General features: G+C 30.3%; 1 protein-coding gene across 1 annotated transcript in view; it reads right to left on the reverse strand.

Moving 5' to 3' along the window:
* LOC113511946 (uncharacterized) overlaps nt 1–22,721 on the reverse strand; it is a 191,638-nt gene that overhangs the window by 76,161 nt on the left and 92,756 nt on the right. The window contains exon 2 of the mRNA XM_031909321.2: nt 17,901–17,955. The gene's annotated coding sequence lies outside the window, so the exon portion shown is untranslated. The remainder of the gene's footprint in view (nt 1–17,900; nt 17,956–22,721) is intronic.

The raw sequence follows: 22,721 nt of genomic DNA on the forward strand, positions 1-22,721 counted from the left end.
CTTGATGCTTTGATTAGTGACTGTTTCCATCGCTCCGGAACGTCAAGGTTGTCAACCAGTTAGATTTCAAATTGCACACATCATGAAATCGAATTATTAATATTCTTTCTATTATTATTATTAATATTCTAATAAAACTGATAGTATAATACATGCATACTTTAAAATACATAGATCCAAAACGCGAAAAAAATTTGAAGCTTTTATACTACACATCATCCCCCTTATAAAAATGTCAAGCCTTTTATAAACCTACTAAACACTGTAATAGGTAAAATAGGTTTGTAGAACGTTTTAGTTTTTATAAATAAGGGGGTATATGTACGTACGTAGTGCGCATTCAGCTGAAAAGTTAGTATGGGACGCTACATTTATTATTCATTTTTCAACCAACGTTTATATATAAAAAATACTCAATTTCACCTGCAGATCATTTCCTGTAAAGTCATATCAATTTCACAAAGTATAATTTAATCGAATCTAGATAATCGACTCGATATAAAAATCTACATTTCTAGACAAATACGCGTACATTGTTAAATGTCCTCAAATTTTTTTTTCTCCATATGTATATAAATTAAAAATAGTACAGATTAATAAAAATTCTGTGTTTTGTATCCTAATCGGCAACCCTGAGCCATATCTACATACATATAACCCAAACACTCTAACAAAAGCACGTTAATGAGGAAATCGTGTACATTGAGTATCTCGATTGGGAATTGTATACGTACCGATTGAGTGAAAGTAAGCATTCAATTGTGGCGGTATGGGCACAAAACCAGTAACACTATGGTATGCAGCACAATAACCGTTTAATACTCATAAACAATGTAGTCTTCGGAGAAAACTGGAATACGTGTGAAGTTAAAATGAATCGATAACTCACATTAGACGACTTTTTTTCAAGTTTCTATAAATAGCTTTTCACTTTTTTCTTACTTTTATTAACCTTAACTTTGAATTCAAGATAGTGAAAAAATAGAAATAGCGGTAGAAGAAAGATGTACTATTATAGTATTTCAATTTGTTCCCACTAATTTGTTTTCGCATAATACACACACACACACACATACATACATACGCATACAGAGCAATAGTACCTCTTAAGTTAGAGATTGCACTCCCCGAAACAAAAGGCATAACACCTTCTCAGAAATGACAACGGATGAAGGACACCATGAACAGCAGAGTATTATTTGTGAAGTGTATTGTTTATAGTAGATGGTTATCACTGTCAACCCAATAGAAAGTAAGTTATTATAACTGACTCTCCATCATATTGTATTAATAGTTAGTAAGTAAGTATAAAGTGGCACGAATGTAATGTGAATTTTTACAGATAAAACGATACAAACGTACTTTGTACAATAAAATTTATTAGTTTATATATTCCTCGTTATTCCAACTCATTACTTATTAAAAACTATGAATTTAGTAGCAAGCAAAAGCTAATAAGCAAAGACGAAAGATAAATAGTTGAGACAAATGTTCGTTCTATATATGCAAAACATTAAATAAACGGTCCTAAGATATGAATAGCCAATAGAATTTCATAAAATAGAACTTTTCATTATACCAACAGATGAAAGGCTCTATTCTTGATAATTGTAATCGCTAACAACTTGTAATAAAGTACTGTAGTTTATTCTCTCATGCAAATTCGCTTTTGCAAGCATCGAGAAGCATAATACATTGCTACATACGTAGGAACCTGTATAGGCGTCAACTTGCAACATCCTATGAAACTTATTAAAAATGGTTACCACACACCGTGCAATAAAATAGGAATGAGGCAAATTGGATAAAAATAATCACTTGTGCGATAAAAATTAACGAGACTCTGACATAATACCTTTATACGTAGACGAACATAGAATGTGCGGAAAGTCAATTAAACAATTACGAGCATAACTGATAAATAATATTTATATACTCGTACATTGCGTAGACTAGATAATTGTAAGTGGGTTAACTCTATTTCGTAAAAAAGTGAAAAACGTTTCAATTACTTAAAACTTGTAATGTTTATATATTATTCTCAATCTATTGCATTGCTATTTCATTGATTTATTGCCCATGTGTTAGATTTTTAAATTGTTTACCAATCTATACCAATTATGCATTATAATTCAAAGCATGTTTTTAAAGAATGCAGATCATGGTACAATCATAGAATAATTAAATTGTATCCCACAAAAAAATTCGACATCAATTGTGTTTAAACTAGTTATTTTGATATAAAAATTAAAGTACTGAACCGATTTTGGTAAAATTTCTGTATCTTCAATCTATAAGATAAATTTCAGATAAATTTATTAAGAAATTAGAATTTTCAAAATAGGTTTACAACTAAGGAAGTTATGAGATAACAAACATTAAAGAAGAAGTCGGTTGTAAAGGCACAGTCAAATGGCTTTACCACTTAGATGACGACTTAATTTTTTCATATCCCAAATGATTAATTTAAAATTGTTATTAAGCTAACATTAAAAACGTGTAAATAAATTTGTCTGACACTTTCAGATGTCAAAATAAATATTGAACCTACTTAAATAAATTATATCTAATATATAAAATTCTCTTGTCACGGTGTTTGTTACCAAAGTCCTCCGAAACGGCTTTACCGATTTTCATGAAATTTTGTGTACATATTGGATAGAACTGAGAATCGGCCAACATCTATTTTTCATACCCCTCAATGTTAAAGGTGACCCACCCCCAAATTTTTTTTATTATTTTGACTTTTTTTTATTTTTATTTAATTTTTATTTAGCATTGAAAAATACATACAAATTAAAATTTTCACGGTTTTACGATCAACCCCTGTTTTTTAATCGCGATTTTATATGCTGCAAGAAGCTTGCAAGATGGAAATCGAATATAATTATTGCAGTAGGATAAATTTTCAAGTATAATTCTCGAAATAACGTATATGGTAAAACAACGTTTGCCGAGTCAGCTAGTAATATATAAAAATGTGACCTCGTTATAAATTCCCCTAATAATAGTATATTACAATTACAATAGACATTCACTGCTCATTACGATAGATGTGTCTGACTTCTCTACGTGACCGGGACATATGAAATGACTGAGATAAAAAAAAAGATCACTTTCTTTAATGCTAATTATGATGAGTATACCAAATATTCATGTAAAATGGTTCAACCGGTAAGGCGCCAAGAGATAACAAATAAACAAACAAGAAAAAGATCAAATACAGACTTATAATATATCACATTCGAAATAATAGTATAGATATATTGCAATAATATTTTTATCTAACTAGCCAATTTAATATCGAAGTTGGATTCAAATTGTGTAGCAAAACAGATCGGACCGAATTCAATGAAGCTTGAAATTCCTAGCGGATTCAGCGTTAAACATTTCAAACGGTAGCTTTTATATCTTCTAACGAAAATAGTTTCAAAATTTTTACGTTAAAATGCATAGATACAACACACATACTATTTGAATAACAAGAAAAAATAAAATATACTACTTTAACGGTGTTGTAAATATAAAAACACAATATGATAAAATAAAAAGTGTCTAAAAATTTATATTTAAAATTTAAGACAGTGTAAATATAATAACAATTGAATTATTAAATAATAAATATGCTAAATTGTTAATAGCGTAGTCAGAGGCATTTGTGGTAAACAAACATTTCGCCAATTATATTAGAAACCATCGTGTTTTGGATTAATTCTATTACTTATCAGTGTTTGTTGGTTTCCAAAATAGAATAGTAAATAAATATACAGTTCTTGGTGTCGCCGATCAAATTCGAACCCACAACTTTTGCGATCTCTAAATTCCAGTTACAATTGTATACCACTGGACTACATCGCCCTCTTTTAATAGTAACTATAAAATATAATGTGATCACGATAAATACAGACATTACTTTATATTAAAAATCCTACTTATATAAGTATATATATCGTGACAAATGTTTGTTGGGATATTGTGTGGAAGAAGAAGAGAGCCTTATCGAATGATAAAATTCGCGGATTCTCTTTCCTAACTGCCGATGATAACTTATTCGAGGAGCCCATTTTGGGGAAAATTTATGGTTGATTTAACTCGTTTACATGGAGAAAAATTCCTATATGTTTGGCAATAAAAGAGAGTAGGCAAAATCGCGTTTTGAAATGTTTGTTTATGAAATACATTAAATTATATTATCTATAAATTATTTTATTACTTCTTTATATTATAAACAGGATACATTTACTTCCAATATATACTATATAATATATACTTGCACTTTTATTCGGCAAGAAATACTCACTCGCTCAAAAGAGTGGGTTAAATAGCGATTAAGATATATCTTTTATTATTAAGAGTTTCGTAAGTGAATATTATATTTTAATGTAATAATATCTGAATTAACTTACATACATTTTAATCGAGAAATCGAGAGAAGAATAAAAAATTATAAGATAAAAATATAGCAAGCTATAACGGAAAGTAAGAACCCGTCAAATATAAATAATAATTAAAAAAAAAGACCGCGAATACCTAAAAAGCAAAGAAATATCAAAAGGATATAGAAAAAGAACTATCCGCAACTTATAAGCAAACACGTGTTCATAATTGATTTCGCGCTTATGATAACGATAATGTATTGAGTATTCGAGATCGGATCGTGGCGGTGAACACGTCCCGCCTCCCGGACAACTCGGCTACGTGATCCGAATGTACTCAACTCGATCAGTTTCAATTACCTACGCGATCAATAGCCAAAATCGGTAACGCCTAGCCAAGATCGAACTCATCACGACAACAATTCGACTTCGTTTCGACTTGGCCATATAATTGTTGCCATAATCAACAATACGTAACTGGTTTGTAGACAGCAGTTATTCAGTAATAAGCTTTATGCTTAGAAGAATTAAGTTCACATTTTAAAAAAGTACTGATTATATATTGTGTTCAATAACTTCGATGGTAATTCACTATGAATTAAACTGTGTTTTGATGATCAATCCATTACTATTATAAATTCGGATAAAGACGAAATAAGTAGTGAAAACCAAATCACAAATTTATAGAACCGATTTTAAAAATAGAGCAATATGAAAAATATTATGACAGTAAATCTTTTGTCAGAATCTTTCGAACGAACAATAAGATACAGTCTACATTGTATTAAGTAGATATTAGAGGTTGCTGTTGTTATAAATTTTTATTATATATATTTTGTAAAGTTCTTTGTAATTATGTAGTTTTTTTTTTTCAAAGAATAAAAATGGAAAGGTTCCTAAGCAGCATTATTGATAGGTATCCTGGCTCGCAACAGTGAGGAAAGAGGTAAAGATAAAGTGAAGTCAATTCATACTTACATCATAATAAAATGATTGGAAATTAAATGAGATAATGGACAGTCGACCTGGTATATTGTTATCAAGAGGACAGGTAACCCCTATTTATAATATCTACTATTTTTGACCCGCGAGTTTTCATGGCCGGAATATGTTTACTGATCTAGCCTCTGTCCTACTCCATCCCATGTAGTTACATGTATACCAAATTTCTTAATGATTGGTTAAGCCGTTAAAGTGCTAAGAAGTAACAAACAAACAAACTCACTTACACATTTATAATATTAGTAAGGATTTAAGAAAAAGATAACGAAATATATGAAAAAAATTTTGTTTTAATTACTACATAGACAAACTTATGAGCATAGTAACACTGCAATGATAGAACAATTGAAGTTAACAAACTCCATTATTAATCACTCTGGCTACGATTTAATTAACATCCTTTCCAGTTATACATTCTGCTATACACGACTAGTGTTTCATACAGGTACATCGATACTTTTGCTAAAAGTAGATCGATATAATCGATATAAAGTAGGTACTAAAATATGTCGATTATATATAATTTAATTCATAATATTTTGTATTGAAAAGATATTTTACCTACTTTTGATACAATGACATTATTATCGACAGTATTATATACTACAAACCATTGATTAATAGATTATAGTCGATTAAATTACATAATAATAAAATAATAATAGTCCAATCGATATTTAAATCATTTTAACACTATCAATTAAATTATAATTGATTCTTAGACAACACTAGTACGTTGCAACTACCGATGCATTAAATTTTGCTCATCTGAACGGTTGCATAGAATCTCAGCTTAATTGGAAAGAGCTGACGTAGTTAAGATTTACCAATTAAGGAAATCGGAAGCGTAACCACGTGCCTACTCAGCTCGAAGCTCAAACGCTAACTTTAGTTCACTAGTTCAGTACACACACTAGTCTCAGTTAGTGCAAGTTTATATTGACTGTGTGTGCTTTATATAAATGGAAGCTTGTAAAATACTAAATTTTGCCCTTGTATATAATAAATGTGTAAGATACATTTCTAATAAAAAATACTCCTAAAACCTTGCTTTAAGAACATATGGTGATGATTCTGTTTAATTACCTAGAGAAAAAATCTGTTTTATCATATATTTTTTATTAATATAATCTTATCTTTTTTTTATACAACTTAGAATGGCATACAAGCTGACAGCCCACCTGATGGAAAGTGGTAACCGTCGCCTATAGACATGAGCAGTACTATGGATATAACAGAGTATACTGTTTCGCCCATGATACCCCCATGCTTTGCCATTCCTAAGAACTCAGATGTTATTCCTCTGTACCCAGTAAATTCACGCCATATCCCACCCTTCAAACCGAAATACAGCCATGCAAATACAACTGCTTCACGGTTGAAACACGAATGGGACAGAGGTACTCAAGCAATCGACTTTTGTACAAAGTCTCCCTCTGGTGAGTGATCTTCAACTAAGTTCTTTGCAGAATATTTCGAGAACAAAATATATAAACCCGCTACCCTTATATATATATTGTCACGTCATCTAATTTCGTAACCTGTTCTACGCATATACGCCGGTTTCTTAGAATCTTGATTACTTATTTAGATAGCACGTGGCCTATATAATTATGTTGATATATGATTATGTTTACTAACATAATACATATGGGCAGGAGCACCACAGTACCAACTCCTTCCGTTAGACCGCATTCAAAGTCGGGCGGCTCGAATTATTGATAGTCAACGCCTTACTGTCCGACTTGACCCACTAAAACTGCGCAGAGATATTGCATCTCTATGCATCTTCTACCGAATTTATTATGGGGAGTGTTCTGAGGAATTGTTCGGATTGATACCTGCTGCTGATTTTCACCACCGTACAACCCGCCACAAACTAAAGTTTCATCCCAATAATCTGGACGAGTGGCGGTCTTCCACCGTGCGTTTTTCAAGACACTTTTTTTCACGCACAACCATTCTTTGGAATCAACTTCTAGCAGTAGTATTTCCGAACCTATACGACAACATAATCTTCAAGAAAAGAGTATATGTCGTTTTCAAAAGGCCGGCAGCACATCTGCAATACCGCTGGTGTTGTGGGTGATCATGAGCGGCGGAAGTCACTTACCATCAGGTGAGCCGCATACTCGTCTGTCCCCTGCGATGTATAAAAAAAAAAGTTAGTGATATAAAACGAAAAACAAATTAATACCCATCCTAAAAAATATTTGGATGATCGTTAATTAATAACGCCTAAATGACTCGACGAATTTAAATGAAAATATTTGAATAAAGCACAATATAATTTATTATATAGAGTACTTGTTTAAAATAATCAATATACTTTATTTTAAGATATAATTCACGCAATCAAAGCCCTAAATTACAGTTAGTATTGTAATAAATGACAAACTATAAGAATAAATCGCAAGTAGATTAAACGCCAAAAATAAAGATACAGCGCACTTAAACGTAATTCTTTAACCCCTGGGACAGACACCGTCTACTTATATATAGCACTCCCCTGTCGCAACTCGCAATAACAGTATACAAAATAACAATTATTTATCTGTATCTCTAAGAAAATCAGATAAGTATGCAAGGAAACTCTCCTGAGAGAGAAAAGACTGAAGCGTGTGTAGGTACGATTGATTATACGGTAAAATTCATACGAAAAGAAAACACTATTAGTACGTAGATATTTTAGTTACTTTCGAAAATCATAGCTCAATCACAGGAGATAAATATACACAAATATTTCAAAGTTATAATTCTTTGGATATTACGAGTATTATATTAAAATAGCCTAAGGTTGTTTTGGAAGATTACCTTCAGCTATAAGACAGTGATTATTACTTTACATTTTATTGTATAATTCAAATTTAATTAATTACGTTAGGTTAGTTAGTTATATTACACAAGATATTGTAAAGGATAGTACACAAATTATTACACGTTTGTGTCAATAACTTTAGTATAATTTTATTTATTGATTAAGAGTTTGATAACCGTTTAAGCGGGCACTTGATTGACATCCCGAATCCCAAGATCGAATCCCAACCTATATCCATTAAATTCATGTTTGAATATTTTGAAAATTATTCTTATTTACTTCATACATCAGGGGACACGTGTCGTAATGTCGTCGTCCTGTAAACCACATTAGAAACCTACAATAATACGAATCCTAGAATCTCTTAACATGAGAAGCCGCACCCACACATGTGTAGTACCTAGTCATTAGGCAAGTATACAATGGATGAACGATTTTTATTTACAGAAGAATCTATAGGCCAGTCGGCATTATTCTTAGGCAGTACCAATTCCTATTTAGAATTCAGTGTGTTCGGGGCGATAAACTGTCCGGACCTAATAACTGGCAATAATACCCACTCAGCGTAGCAGTTATTGCGGGCCCAGCTATTTCGTTACGTTTGCTACGATATGGCTTTAATTGAATGTCCATTATTTTCCTTGTGTTTTCATGTTACGAATTTATTTTGTGCATAATTATTTAAGCAATAAGATATGGAATTAAAAATATACATAACTGAGATATTATCGTTTTATATCTTTATTATAATTCATTTGCGTTTCGTTTCGTGCAATTGCTACTTACATCATATATAAATTTACATAGTGTAAGCAATGTATGAAACAAAGATTCTTATCATGCACATTTTATTTAAAAGTAAATTATTCATAAAAAAATATTCTATTACATTATTTAAAACTAATGATTCCATTAGAAAGTTTAAAGGGCTTTTTTTACTTTAGTTAAAAAAGTCTAATAACGTATAATAAAAATATAGTATGAAACTTTTCCTTTTATAAATTCAGTAAAGAATATCTTACTAGACAGACGCAGCGACAACAACTAAAAATTGTAGGTATCCAAAATATTCCAAGACAGATACATGCATTCGGATCTTTTTTTATTTCTCTAAGGAATATTCACACTTAAATGATGTGAACTGAATATAAAGATCATTGTTCAATTACCATGAGCTACAGTTGAATGATGATTTTTTTTTAAATACATATCGCAAATTAAAATTTAAATCAAATGTAATTTAATATATAAGTGATTACCGAAATAATGCTTCCTCTTCTGTCAAATCCAAGCATATTACATCGTAATCCGCAATCTACGCACACAGTAGCAAGATTAATCTCCGCAACCCTACCAAATTACAATGTCAAATGTCTCGTAGAAAATATTCAACATAACGTGTACATCCATCGTGCGGGGTGAGTTTGGATACATGAAAGCTTGATGAGAGGAAACTGTGGTGTCACACACAGGTGTTACTAGTGTCACAGTGTGCAATAACTCTGTCGGTGTTGGTCGTTGTGTTGGCTCGATTTGTCCAAAACTGTATTACTTTGTAGCCCAAAGTTAAACGAGCGCACGAAGCGCCTACATTTTGTTTGGCACGATTTAATCGAAAATGTTTTGGCTTGTTTTGACATCTGTATTTACAAACAGTACTTTTTTAGGCGAGGCAATAAGTAAGTAAAAAATTGAATGCTAAAATTAAAAACCAGACGATGCTCTGTTTTATTATTACTTTTTACCTGATAAATACGGACTTTCTCATTTTGTGCGCCTGTGTACGCCGTTCCCTACTTGACGAGGGGACATTATTCCCCTAAGACGTAATCAAATAAATTCAGTCCCCTGACAACTCATCAACATGACCGTTATAAATTAAATAACAGTAGATTTTGTTGGCGTTGTAGTAGTATGTTAATATATAATTTACAATGTTAATAATATCGTGGTTTAAAAATAATAATTTTTATTATGAAACAAAAATCACTTGAAATACTGATTAATCATCATCATTATCATCATATCAGCCTTTAACTATCGACTGCTGAATATAAGCCTCCTTCTTGAAAGGTTTTGTCAGTAGTTGCCACGTTTGGCAGGAGAATTGGTACCGCAGTTAGGCTTTGGAAATGTTTTAAGAGGGATGCTGCTGCCCATACCTCACTCTCCTTTAGTCGCCTTTTACGAAACTCACGGGAAAGGAATGGGTGGCCTGTTTAATGCCGGGAGCACATGGCAAATTTATGAGAAATTCTGTGTAATTTTAATAACTACTAAAATTAAAGTAATTAATATTATTAATGTCACGAAACAAAACTATTTACATCCTTGTATTACCGTATATCGTTTCAGCGACTATATAAATACGACAAACGCTTTGTGGTTTCATTGCACAAAATAAATTAACATAGGGACAATACCTTGAATAACGGCGAAGTTTATTGGACACCCAAAACTAAAGGATATTCAACGAATGTATGTATGTACCCCCGGTTCTTTAAGCCATTACAATAGTGATTATATTGCTCTTTGTTCCTGACTAGGGTATAATAAACTGCTCGCGGTAGTCATTATTACAAGCTTAGCGTTCATGCTTCCAACTAAAATTTCAAACATAAACATTAAGGCATTATAACATGTTGCAGTGATTCTATAGATGTGGGTGGCTCAAGACCGTACTTTGTGGCGAAATATGAGAAAGTAAAGGATAGATTGGTTGAACTGATAATAATAATACAGTAATAGAGCAATTACTAGCTAATGTTAGTCTTAAAAATTTTACTCAACAATAATTTTTAGCTGAGCAAATTTTAGTAGGATTATCATTGTTATACAGATTTTGAGAACACTAAAAAAATCATTATTATTATTATAATATTAATTATTTAGTGCTGAACAGAAGTCTTACACAAACCCCAAAAACTAACTAAAGTAGTCCAAAGCCACCTGGATCCTGCATTAAATCCAGAGACTCCCTGCAATACCTTCGAAACCGTCACTTCGTATGAGTTTCTTTCTTACTTTATATAGCTAGTTAATTTGTAATCTAAAATATTAGTTAAAAAAGTTTTATATATTTATTTATACTTTAACGCATAGTGTGTATATATATATATATATATATATATATATATATATATATATATATATATATATATATATATATATATATATAACTTCAACATAAAGGAAAAGTGTTTAAACTACATGACCTTTAGTAATTGTCAATCAAAAGTATGCAAGTAACAAGTAGTCTTACAAACTAAAATTCAATATTAAAAATCATTTTTTTTGTGACTAAACCATTCTAAATTAAGGACAATATAGTCCTCGAAAGCGATCAACTGAAAAGGAAATTACATTTTCCTTATATGAAAAACAAAATTAAATTACTAATGAAATTCATAAATAAGACAAAAAGAAATTTCATTCTACACAAGTCCTGCGTTTATATTTTTCCGCATTCGTACGCCTATTTTATTTCCAAATAACCCAGGCACTTGTAAAGAGTGGTTTGTCCATTAACTACGACTCTCCTATCTGTTATATAGCAGCATAGGGATATGTTCCAATGGGGCTACACGAGTGGTACCTTTAACTATAGTATGGGCGAATGCTGCTCTTAATTGCCACCGAGCTTTGTTGGGTTTCTATTTTTTGGCTGTTATTTTGTAGTTTAAACGATGGAAATATAGTTACGCTCTGTCAGGTTATACTAAATCTATTTTAATAAATGAAATTTTAACGTAAAGCATTAAAATTATGTATTCATATAGAGAATCGAAGTATTCATGAAAATATTTTACACATATTTTATAAAAGAGAACCACTTTTTTCTTTAAATAATAGTAACTTCAATTATATTTATAAAATCATCGAAAAAAATATTTATTTTATAACCTGCTGATCTCGTCATGTTAGTCTTAGTTACCATAGGTTTTGGAACGAATTTAATGTGTGTTTTTATTAAAAAGTTAATTTTATATTATATTAACTGTTTCGTAACTACAAGTTTGTAGTTAAATACTTAGACAAATAAAAAACGTTTCACATCTTAGGTATACCTGATATATGAGATATATAATATACATATATACGCCAAGAAAGTCTTAATTATCAACATCATATCAACCGTTAACTGCCCAATGCTGAACATAGGCCTCCCAATGTACCAACTCCCCACCAGGGATTTTAGCAATAGTTGCCACGCTTGGCAGGTGGATTGGCAATCGTAGTTAGGTTTTAGTAATGTTTTAAGAGGGTTGTCCCTCTGCTGCCCATCCCTTTACCATTAAGTTCCCTCAGTCGCCTCTTACGACACTCACAGGAAAAGAAGGGGTGGCCTATTCTATGCCGGGACCACATAATGATATTTTAATTTGAAACAAATAAATCGGTAAACACTAAAATATCCGAAACTGATGATAAGTCCAATGTACTTTATGATAAAACATTGAGCATTTACTTTATTAAAACAAATTAATATCACATTATCTTTACTAAAAAAACTTTTAAATAACCGTTATCTATAAAATGACGAAAATTATATTCTAGGATACTAGGATTTGTCAATCCGATATTAGCCTTTTTTTTAATTTCTTTTATTCCCTTAATGTGCATAATTATATATTATTATAATATGAAATATTATGCAATTAAAATTCAAAATTATTTGTTACATTTACGATGATTTTATTAAAAACTCATCAATCTCGATTTATTTTATCAAACAAAGTTAAGAAGTCAAGATATACAAATAAAACAAATGTTTCAAGAATTTACTATTTATCTTCCGAAATACGAAACCGTTACTGAAATTAAATTTCGTCAAGTTTAATAGAGCATGAGACAGCTATATATTTTTTATTATTAAGTTGAGAAACAATGGCTTCCGTGAAAAACTAAAATTGTGGGCATTGCTACAACTCTTTTTAAGCAACTTCCAAGATAATGAAGTTCTTAATTCGCATTGTATTTTTGAAGTGTAGGTATATTACACGATATCTTCACCAAGAGGTTTGTTTGAATCGAAGCATTTGGCGTTCCATTGTTTCTGCCTATCCTAATGGGAGACAGGCGTGACAGATATGTATGTATGTATGTATCTTCACCAATTATGATTTACCGATACCGATTTTTTAATTCTTTTTGTAACGGATGTGGTTACTCTCAAATTGGTCGCATATTAACTCTTCTTTGCATAATGGTGGAAATTTCCATCATAACATTGAATGCCCAAAAATTATATAAAAAATCAATTTCTCTTTAAGTTGATCGTATCTGAATACCTTTAAATTTATTTTTTTAACCATTTTTCCTTTAATTTTGAACATGAATTATCACCTTGATTTATTTCACCAATAAAAAAATCATACAAAGAAGGGTTAATCCCATGATTGATGATGCTCTACATCTTTTGAATATTTTGATACATATTTCTACAAGGAATTATAATTTTAATACCTGACAAACCTATATGTTCTTATAACTTTAGTATAAATATAACATCAAAATACTGAATTTTATGTGACGGTTAATAATAATTAACTTCACTCAGGTCTTCTTCTATAACAACTACATTTTTCTTTTGATTCTAATTTTTAACACTTTTGGCTGTGGCAATTGTATGGAAATACGAATCTAGAATTTTTTTGTGTAATGTATACATATATTGAGGCAACAACCCCACGTACTTCAATAGTTTCAACCGTTTTATTTGTTGCCGGGTATTTCCTGGTCCCCATTCACATGAATCAAACCGAACGAACTCATTTATTTGATACCGACCGACAAGATACACCTATATCTATTATATATGTTTGGCCTGGACAAACTACAGACAGGGTAGGGATGATAAAATGTACTGCCACTGCTTGAATAATGAGAAATAATTAATTGTATTGTTTTACTCACTTAATGATATCACGTATATATATATATATATATATATATATATATATATATATATATATATATATATATATATATATATATATATATATATATATATATATATATAATATAGACAACGAATTTATTTGTAGGAATACAATTAATATAATTTCTCGTGAATTATCGTATTGATCATACATTTGATCCTTACTTGAGAAAGACTGAAAGCCAATGCATCTTAAATTGTAAGTTGTTTAGTATTGGGCATACGAATAATTTATAATTTAATTTACAATTTTAGTACATGCAATAGTTAATTATTTTGTATCATACAAATAATCAGTAATTTAAAAGGAAAAGAGGTATACTTTAATAAATAATAATAAGTACTCGTAATATATTTTCAGAGACAATTAATACAATAATGTTAAAATAATTTAGGTAAAATTAATAAAACTTCTAATAGCCACTAGAGAATTTATAAAGAGGACGGAAAGTAAAATTCGAGATAGGACACAACAACATTAATTTAATTAAAATTTTAGCTTCAAATACTACGAAATTAAGTTAGATACAAATTGGGGTGACGCGTTGACGAGATCGTCCGCGAACGTTACAGCTATTTTCTTAATTTACTATTTAAATGACCGGTTTGATAAAAGCTTTCTTATTTCATTAACTTAATGAAGAGTGCTCGTGTAATTCAATCCTGTTCTCTAATTAACACTAAGGAAACTTGTTGCAAGAATAGATTAGAATGAAGCCACAAATATTTGATTTGATGTGTGGTTCGCGCGTGTTAACTTCTTCCTTGCTTAATTATAACAGAAACTTTATATTTAATCTAGAGTTAGCAACTTTATGTTGGTAACTTCAAATTTGAGTATTAATTTATTTGAATATTTATTTAAGTAACAAGTGAAATTTAAAATGAGTCTGAATTATAATAATTAAAAATTAATATCAATAAATAAAAACATTATGGAACATATTTATATATAATAATAATATATCTATTTGTATATAAGTAATTTCTTTATTTAAATAAATATTAACTTTATTTACCAAAGAAAATATACTACAAATGGCGGACTTAATGCTTGGAGCATAATCTACTAGTCAACTAGTAATATTTGCACTTTGTACGTAATTATATCATCAAATCTATTTTAACTAACTATAATAAACTTCGTAATAGATAATTGAATTAAATTAAATTTTTTATATGTACGACGAAGTAGACTGTCGAAGTTTAGCGAACTATATTGTCGGACTTTTAATTCGATGCAGTAAACTAACATAAGCTAATGTCACTTTCAAAAATAATGTTACCACATTTAACTTAGTAGTGATGACCTCATTCACTTAAAAAGTAACTATTTTTACTAGCGTAAACCTATCAAGTTATAATTCTTTAAGTATTATAATTATTACTATTTCATTACAACAAAAAAAGACAATAAAAAACCTACCTATATCGATTATTTTTTTATATAAATAAAAAAATAATAATACAGCAATAACCTGCAACACTGGAACTGTTCACTGCATCAAATTAAAAGTCCGACTATAGTCCAAACTTTTGATCGAGATTAGGTTTTTTTTAATTAATTAAAAGTAGCCATCGGACGAACCCCAGGGCTACGAAGATGTACGTGCTCAAAATACTTTCCAATTCCCCTTTTGTTCTATCTGTTATTTTTTGCCTGGCCGACCATTAAATTAATTTTTACAGTGTGCGATTTTAAAAATATATTTTGTAAAATGATAATATTCTCAAGTAACGTAATTCAATATATTTTATAACAAATAATACGTAGTAAGTACATAAATGTTTACAAAATTTTAATAGCTAAAATTTCTTTTTGTGTATTCGTAAATAAATGTATACTAAATTAATTATTAGACTAAACTTTATTTTACTTTGTGACTTACAATGTTATTTCTATTAAGAGCATAAACTACAGAGCATAACGTGATATGGTCTAATGATTTAAGACTCCATTATAAAGTTACTCTGCACATATTACTCAAGCAATTATTTCAGTTATATTAATTACATCGCTTATGGTTCAGACTATAATAATCGGCAACTATTATATTTTTACTTTAATATTTTTTAATGTTCCTAATGATCCTTTATTTAACTTTATTTCTGTGTCAGATTATGTAGTCCAATAATATTATTAATTATAAACATTACTTTTGATTAACTATTTTTAAAAATAAACGTTTACTTTTTTCTAAAATACCAACAATAAAATAGCTAATGAATATGTTGTACAATTAAAACACGATGTATTTGATACAAGAATACATTATGTGTTGTTTAAACAATTTATCTCCTTTTAATTTTATGAAGAAAGTCATAAATTTGTTATATCTATTTTTTATTTTTATTTATTTATTTAACACTTTATTGCACCAACATAACATGATTTGTTAAAACAATTTTCAATACGTATAGTGTAGTACAAAAGGCGGTCTTATTGCTAAGCAATCTCTTCCAGACAACCTTTGGTATATATAAATCTATAGTAATTTGACAAAATATTACTTATTTAATATAAATTTAAAATAACTAAGATTATCACTGTCATTAATCATTATTCGTAAAACATCAGATAATCCATCACGTTTAGGCTTTCGTACTTCAAATTATTTATTCGAGGTATCCTTTAAGTAATTTATAAAATCATATTTTGAATAAAGAAACGAAACAAAATTTTATTTTTAACAATTTTTAAAGCTACATCACGATAGATTGATAAAGCAGGTTTCAATCTTGTAATTTTTCCTTTTTTAGCCGGGAGTTAATTTAACGGAATAACAAATATTTAAAATAAAAAAGCAATGGTTTGTAATCCATTGCCGTTAAGTACATAATTTCTACCGTTCAAAGGGTTTTAACAAAATTTATATTTAAAAGTCGTGTGATGTGCGAACACGAGTGAACGTAAGTTTACGATGCGAGGTTAAGTGTAGATGTTTTAACAACGTAAGTTATTTCCACTTTAAACCACTTAAACTTTGTCACATATTTTAAGCAATGTTTATAACGTTTAATGTAACATTTTCAATAATCAGTAACAATATTGTTACTCTTATGAAGCTTCTCTGATGGGATATTGTCTATAGTTGGACTACAGACAAAATCCAAAAAAAAAAGGTACAATAACGCTATTAACAAAAATCCAAGGTTCATATTCCTTTACATAAATTAAACTTCAACTCTGTCTATTCTTTTTTGCGATCAAAAAGCATTACTCTTGTGTTGATCTCATATAAATTTTCCATTGTAGAATTAGATAAGAATTTTCCTATTAAATTACTATATAAGTAATAGAGTGATTCGAAAAGAAGATACGTGTATATGTATATATATATATACGTTTACGTAACAAACGCTGGCTGAACCCTACGAGATAGATCAAAATAATGTACTATACACCTTAAGAAAGTCTATAAAAAGTCTGCGATGTTATGTCTATCTCTTAAGGATAACCCACAATAACTATTTTTTATCCTTTACTTTTTACGTGAAATACTAATGCAATTTTAAGCAATACAGCGTTGATGCTTATCTAATTATGAACCTTAAATATATTGTGCATTTAATGTAGATCAATATGCCCTTTAACAGCATGTAATTTAAATAAATATTTCCGAAGATATTACACATTTAAAATGCAGGGACATAACGGTTGCGGTGGTACCGGCCGAGGGGCCGGCGGGGCTACTTAATATTAGCATTTCACCCGTGCAAAGACGGAGCAAGTCGCTAGTAGTCACTAAATTTCAATACTCACGGTAAACTATTTTCTTAATGCAATGTCACTCCTTGTTCATCAAGATGTGGAGTATCTGGAATAAATTACATTTCATTACTTTTATTGACATTTAACATAGAGCAAATGTTTTCATTATAATAACATAATAAAAGTAACAAACAATTTATATGATTTCACAATTACGACCCTCGTTTGATAATAAATATATTGAAACTATAAGAGTATTGAGTTAATGGAAAGACAATGAATTAATGAATGAATTTGTCCATCGTGACAAATTCACCAGGAATTAACAACGGTTGCGGTACCCAAAACGGACCGCATGGAGGCCTAGCTACTAGATACACTACACTACTAGATGCACTAGCTAGCGAGATACAGCTAATATACTTAAAAGAAGCTCACATGATCACGCATAGTCCATATCACTGAACCTAAGTACTTGAAATTTTACAGATTCCCTGTATTTGTATGACTATCGATTAAGTGAATTCTCAAGGGAAAATAAGATAACGGTTTACAAGATTACACTATATTTACCACTAATGATACAAACATAGAAAGCGAACCCCAATTTTCTTAGTTCTCTTTCTGATAAACGTCAGTTAAAGTAACTTAATTGAAGTATATTGAAATTAATGGAATTGAATTGTATACAATTGAACATATTATAGACCGCCATCTTGTTCCAAATCAAGCAGAACTTATAGTATAATTATTTTTTATAATGTTGTTTTTTATAAATACGTATTATACATAGAAAATATACAGGCCAATACAAACAGACATAATTATGAATACAAATGTTGGTATTGTGCCAGGATCGAACCAGCGACAATCATTATTCATTATGTCATTCATAATGACGTGGAGGAAAACAAATGTAAATAAACCGTTGATTCCATAAAAAGGCAACATTTCATGGATCAGTATAGTTAGTTTTAATATATTTCAATATAAATTCAATATTTCACTACTACTGCATACTATTCAGCTCCTCTATACAATAGACACGCTTCATAATGTAAGTCATAACAAGCCCTGATTTAGTCTACCTCTTAGTTTAGAGTTAGTTAGAGTATTAATTGGGAAAATAATTAAATAGAAACGTATTAACAGGCTTTTAAAGAGGCAGGGCTAAAAACGTTCTGCGCGTATCTTTTCTTGAACGTGTACATTTTAATATTAAAAAAAATAACAAAATTGGGTCATAAGTGATGGCGTGAATGGAGTTGAATACCTAGAAATGTCACTAAATGATTTGAAATGAACAAAAAATTTTAATAAATACGCTCAGCTAAGCTTTTTGGTACTGTTTTTTTAATAACTGTTATTTATATCCGTCTTTAGGGTTCCTGAATATACAAAGAAACTCTGCAATGGTGCAATTTTACCTGTCCGTCCGTTTGTCTATCACAGCGCTATGTCTCAGTAACTGTTAATATTATAGATTTGGAATTTAGACGTGTTTTACATATTATTATCATTATTTCAGCCTTTAACTATCCACTGTTAAACATAAGCCTTCCTCATAAGGATTGTTTTGCTAGTGGTTGCCACGCTTGGTACGGGGGTTGCCAACCGCAGTTAGGCTTTTAGAGGTATTTTAAGAGGGACGCTGCGGCCCATCCCTCGCGCTCCCTTAGTTGCTTCTTACAACACCCACGGGAAAGGAAGGTGGTCCATTCTATGCCGGGGCACACACTGCACATTTTATATTGCAATGGAAATAATTGAAAAAATATTTTTATTTTTTTACTAGGGAATCAAAATTTTTCAATATAAAATTAATAGTCCAGGTGAAGTATCATACGAAAGGGCTTTATTTTTATATTTTAAAACTGTTAATTTTTATTTCTTTTTATATTATATTGTATAATTTTTGACTTACAATCAAAAATCTAAGAAAAATACCATTCCCTCTTCTCTCATTTGTGAAATTTTTGATGTGCAAAATCTGAAATAATTACAATTTATTAATTTATATAATTATTAGGAGTCTATTTCGTATAAGAAAAGCAGTAAAGGTAATTTTCTTTCTTTCTGTAAACGAAACTCTTGGCTTGTAAGCGCAACTTACACCTGTCCGGTTTTATTTATGTATAACTTTCAAAATATTATATTGTTAATATGGATCGTAAAAGGATACTCATTTCATGAGTATTTTTTAGACTAACCTAGGAGAAGAATAATTAAATCTCAGCCAAATCCTATTATATTTTCTTGGCAGTACAGCTCACTGCTTTTCCATAATTAAATACTGCACTTCGCAGATATAACACAAATCTATTTTGAAAGTTTTAGCCTTCCAGCTTTTACCGTTTGGCCTGCGTCTTTGTAAGATAAATCAATAATTTGTAAAGTAAGGTTTCACTCACTTTGCTAATTTCTAAAAGGAAAAATGTAATATTACTTCGATCAGTAATTTTGACAAAATTTATTACACAATATCATTATTATTTAAATTTTACTATAATTCTCATCTCCCCTCTTAAGGAGAGGAGATGGCAACTAACCCCCGGCAGAAGCACAGTCGGCCGGGGTTCAGGGCCCCAGGGAGAGAAACCGGCGTACAATGCGGGTAGAATCTAAGAGCACCGCTTTCTGCATCTTTCCCGGGAGTGAGCCGCCTCGGAATCCCAACCGTCTGAGATGTTGTTCCAGACTGGTTGGGATAAGACCGTTCACCGACATAACGATTGGGATGATTTCGGTAGATGTCACCCCCCACATTTCGGTCACCTCGTGAGCCAGGTCGAGATATTTTCTCTTCTCTCGGTTTCGGCTTTCACGAGGTTCTCGTCATGCGGTATGGTGACATCCACCAAAAACACCCTCGAAAGTGCCCGATCCATCACCACGATATCAGGTTTGTTCGCAAGAACAGTTCATTATTATTATTATTATTATTATCATCATACTTCAGCCATTATGTGGCCACTGCTGAACATAGACCTCATCCAGAGATTGTCCCGAGTCACCTGAATCCATTGATTCCCTGCAATGCATTTCAGATTTTCTCCCCATTTAGTGAGGGGTTGTCCTACACTGCGTTTACCAATACATGGTCGCCACTGAAGAACCTTTCTTCCCTATTGGTTATTGGTTCTTTATTAACCGAATTTGTAATTACAGACTATATTATTTGTAAACAGGTGTTAAGCAGTAATCAGTAACAAAGTCGTTAATAATGTCATTCATCAAAACATCTTGTCACGTAGTTAAATATTTGTATATCCTCAAAAAATAAGCTGCTTTAATCGTGACAAAATTAATAACAGATCTAAGCGGACAATAAACCCTATCGAATATCAAAAGAGTTACTAAAATCGTTTCAAATTTAGCGAATGTATCTTGTAATATACAAAAAGCACATGTGACATTTTGAAGATAACTAAATAATTTAGCTACCAGTTCAATAATGATAAACTTTTGACACTAGAAGATGATACCCTCATACATATATCAACATTCTTGTTTCCAAAATACAACTAAGTATTCTGTACAATTCATATGTATGTGCCAACATTTATAATGTAACGTATCGAAGGGTGCAAGGGTACAATACATATTGGATTTTCGATTCCCAGCTGTCAAAGCCAGACACGCCGCACGATCATTTATTATTACATTGTCTAAACATAACCCGTTAGTTATTACATTGCAACATTATCATATTAATCTATTTATAATACGCCTATTTCACAGATCACACTATAAAGAAAAAGAAAGATCCGGGAATTGACGAATTGAAAATCGAATTCGCGATTTCACGAATGATAATACATTTATTTCAAATTAGGCTTCCAGTACAGAGGATTTTCATCGGATATCCATCAACACGAAATTGTGAATTCTGCGTTGATGGATAACAAGCTGTTTGAAATTATTTCAACTTGAAATACGATGTAATAGAATTATATTTATGAAAAAAGGGATTACCTACATAAATTTGAAGCGATTGCGTTGTAAATCAAATTTGTTATACAGAAGTTGTATCTCGCGACTTTTCCACCTGTATTATATAAAGTATCCTAATAAATGCGTTCAGCCGTTTAAACCTGATTGAATAAATATTTATATAAATATAAAAACTTTTTTTTATCATAATTGAACAATCTATTGTAGGAAATAAGTCTATAATGATTTCCTAAAAATCATACCTAAGATATGCATAACATGCAGATTAACTGCAAAATTTAAATAAAATTTTAAAATGTAAAACCTTAACACATCATATTAATTTGTTTCGTTTTAATATAAAGTGAATTTAAAAAAAAATCACATAATTCTTAGTATCGCAATAACAATTTTCCACTTTCCTGTTACAATAAAAAACAAACCTGAGAATTGTATAAAGTGAGTAAATTGTTCTTTCAAGAAAAGCGCCACAGTTCTAGAGCCACAAATGCTTTGCACGAGATGAGGTGATTATGCTAAATATTTCTCATTAAGTTAACAACTTCGACGGAGACATCTTTGCAATGTGTTTGTAATGGATTATTACTTAAACGCGCATTAAAATAAACAATGGAGCTTATGTTAATATTAGAATCGTTCCAATCTGTATATTTATATATTATTCTAACACGACCGATGAATATTAATTTAATTGTGGTCAATCAATTAAAAATAATAGAAATTAATTTAGTTGTTACGTGAACACATATATCAAATAACTAAATAATAACCCGTGAATAATTTGTTTTTTTTACGCTTGACATATTTAGAATGTATTTTTATCAGCTCATAAAACAAATTGTTTATTAAAAGTAAAATTGATTATAAAAAAAAAAAAAACTTGAATAGGGTTTTTATATTAATTAATATTTCTGTTTT

Source organism: Galleria mellonella, unplaced genomic scaffold, assembly GCF_026898425.1.
Source record: "Galleria mellonella isolate WM207_F2 unplaced genomic scaffold, CSIRO_AGI_GalMel_v1 utg139, whole genome shotgun sequence".
NCBI lineage: Eukaryota > Metazoa > Arthropoda > Insecta > Lepidoptera > Pyralidae > Galleria > Galleria mellonella.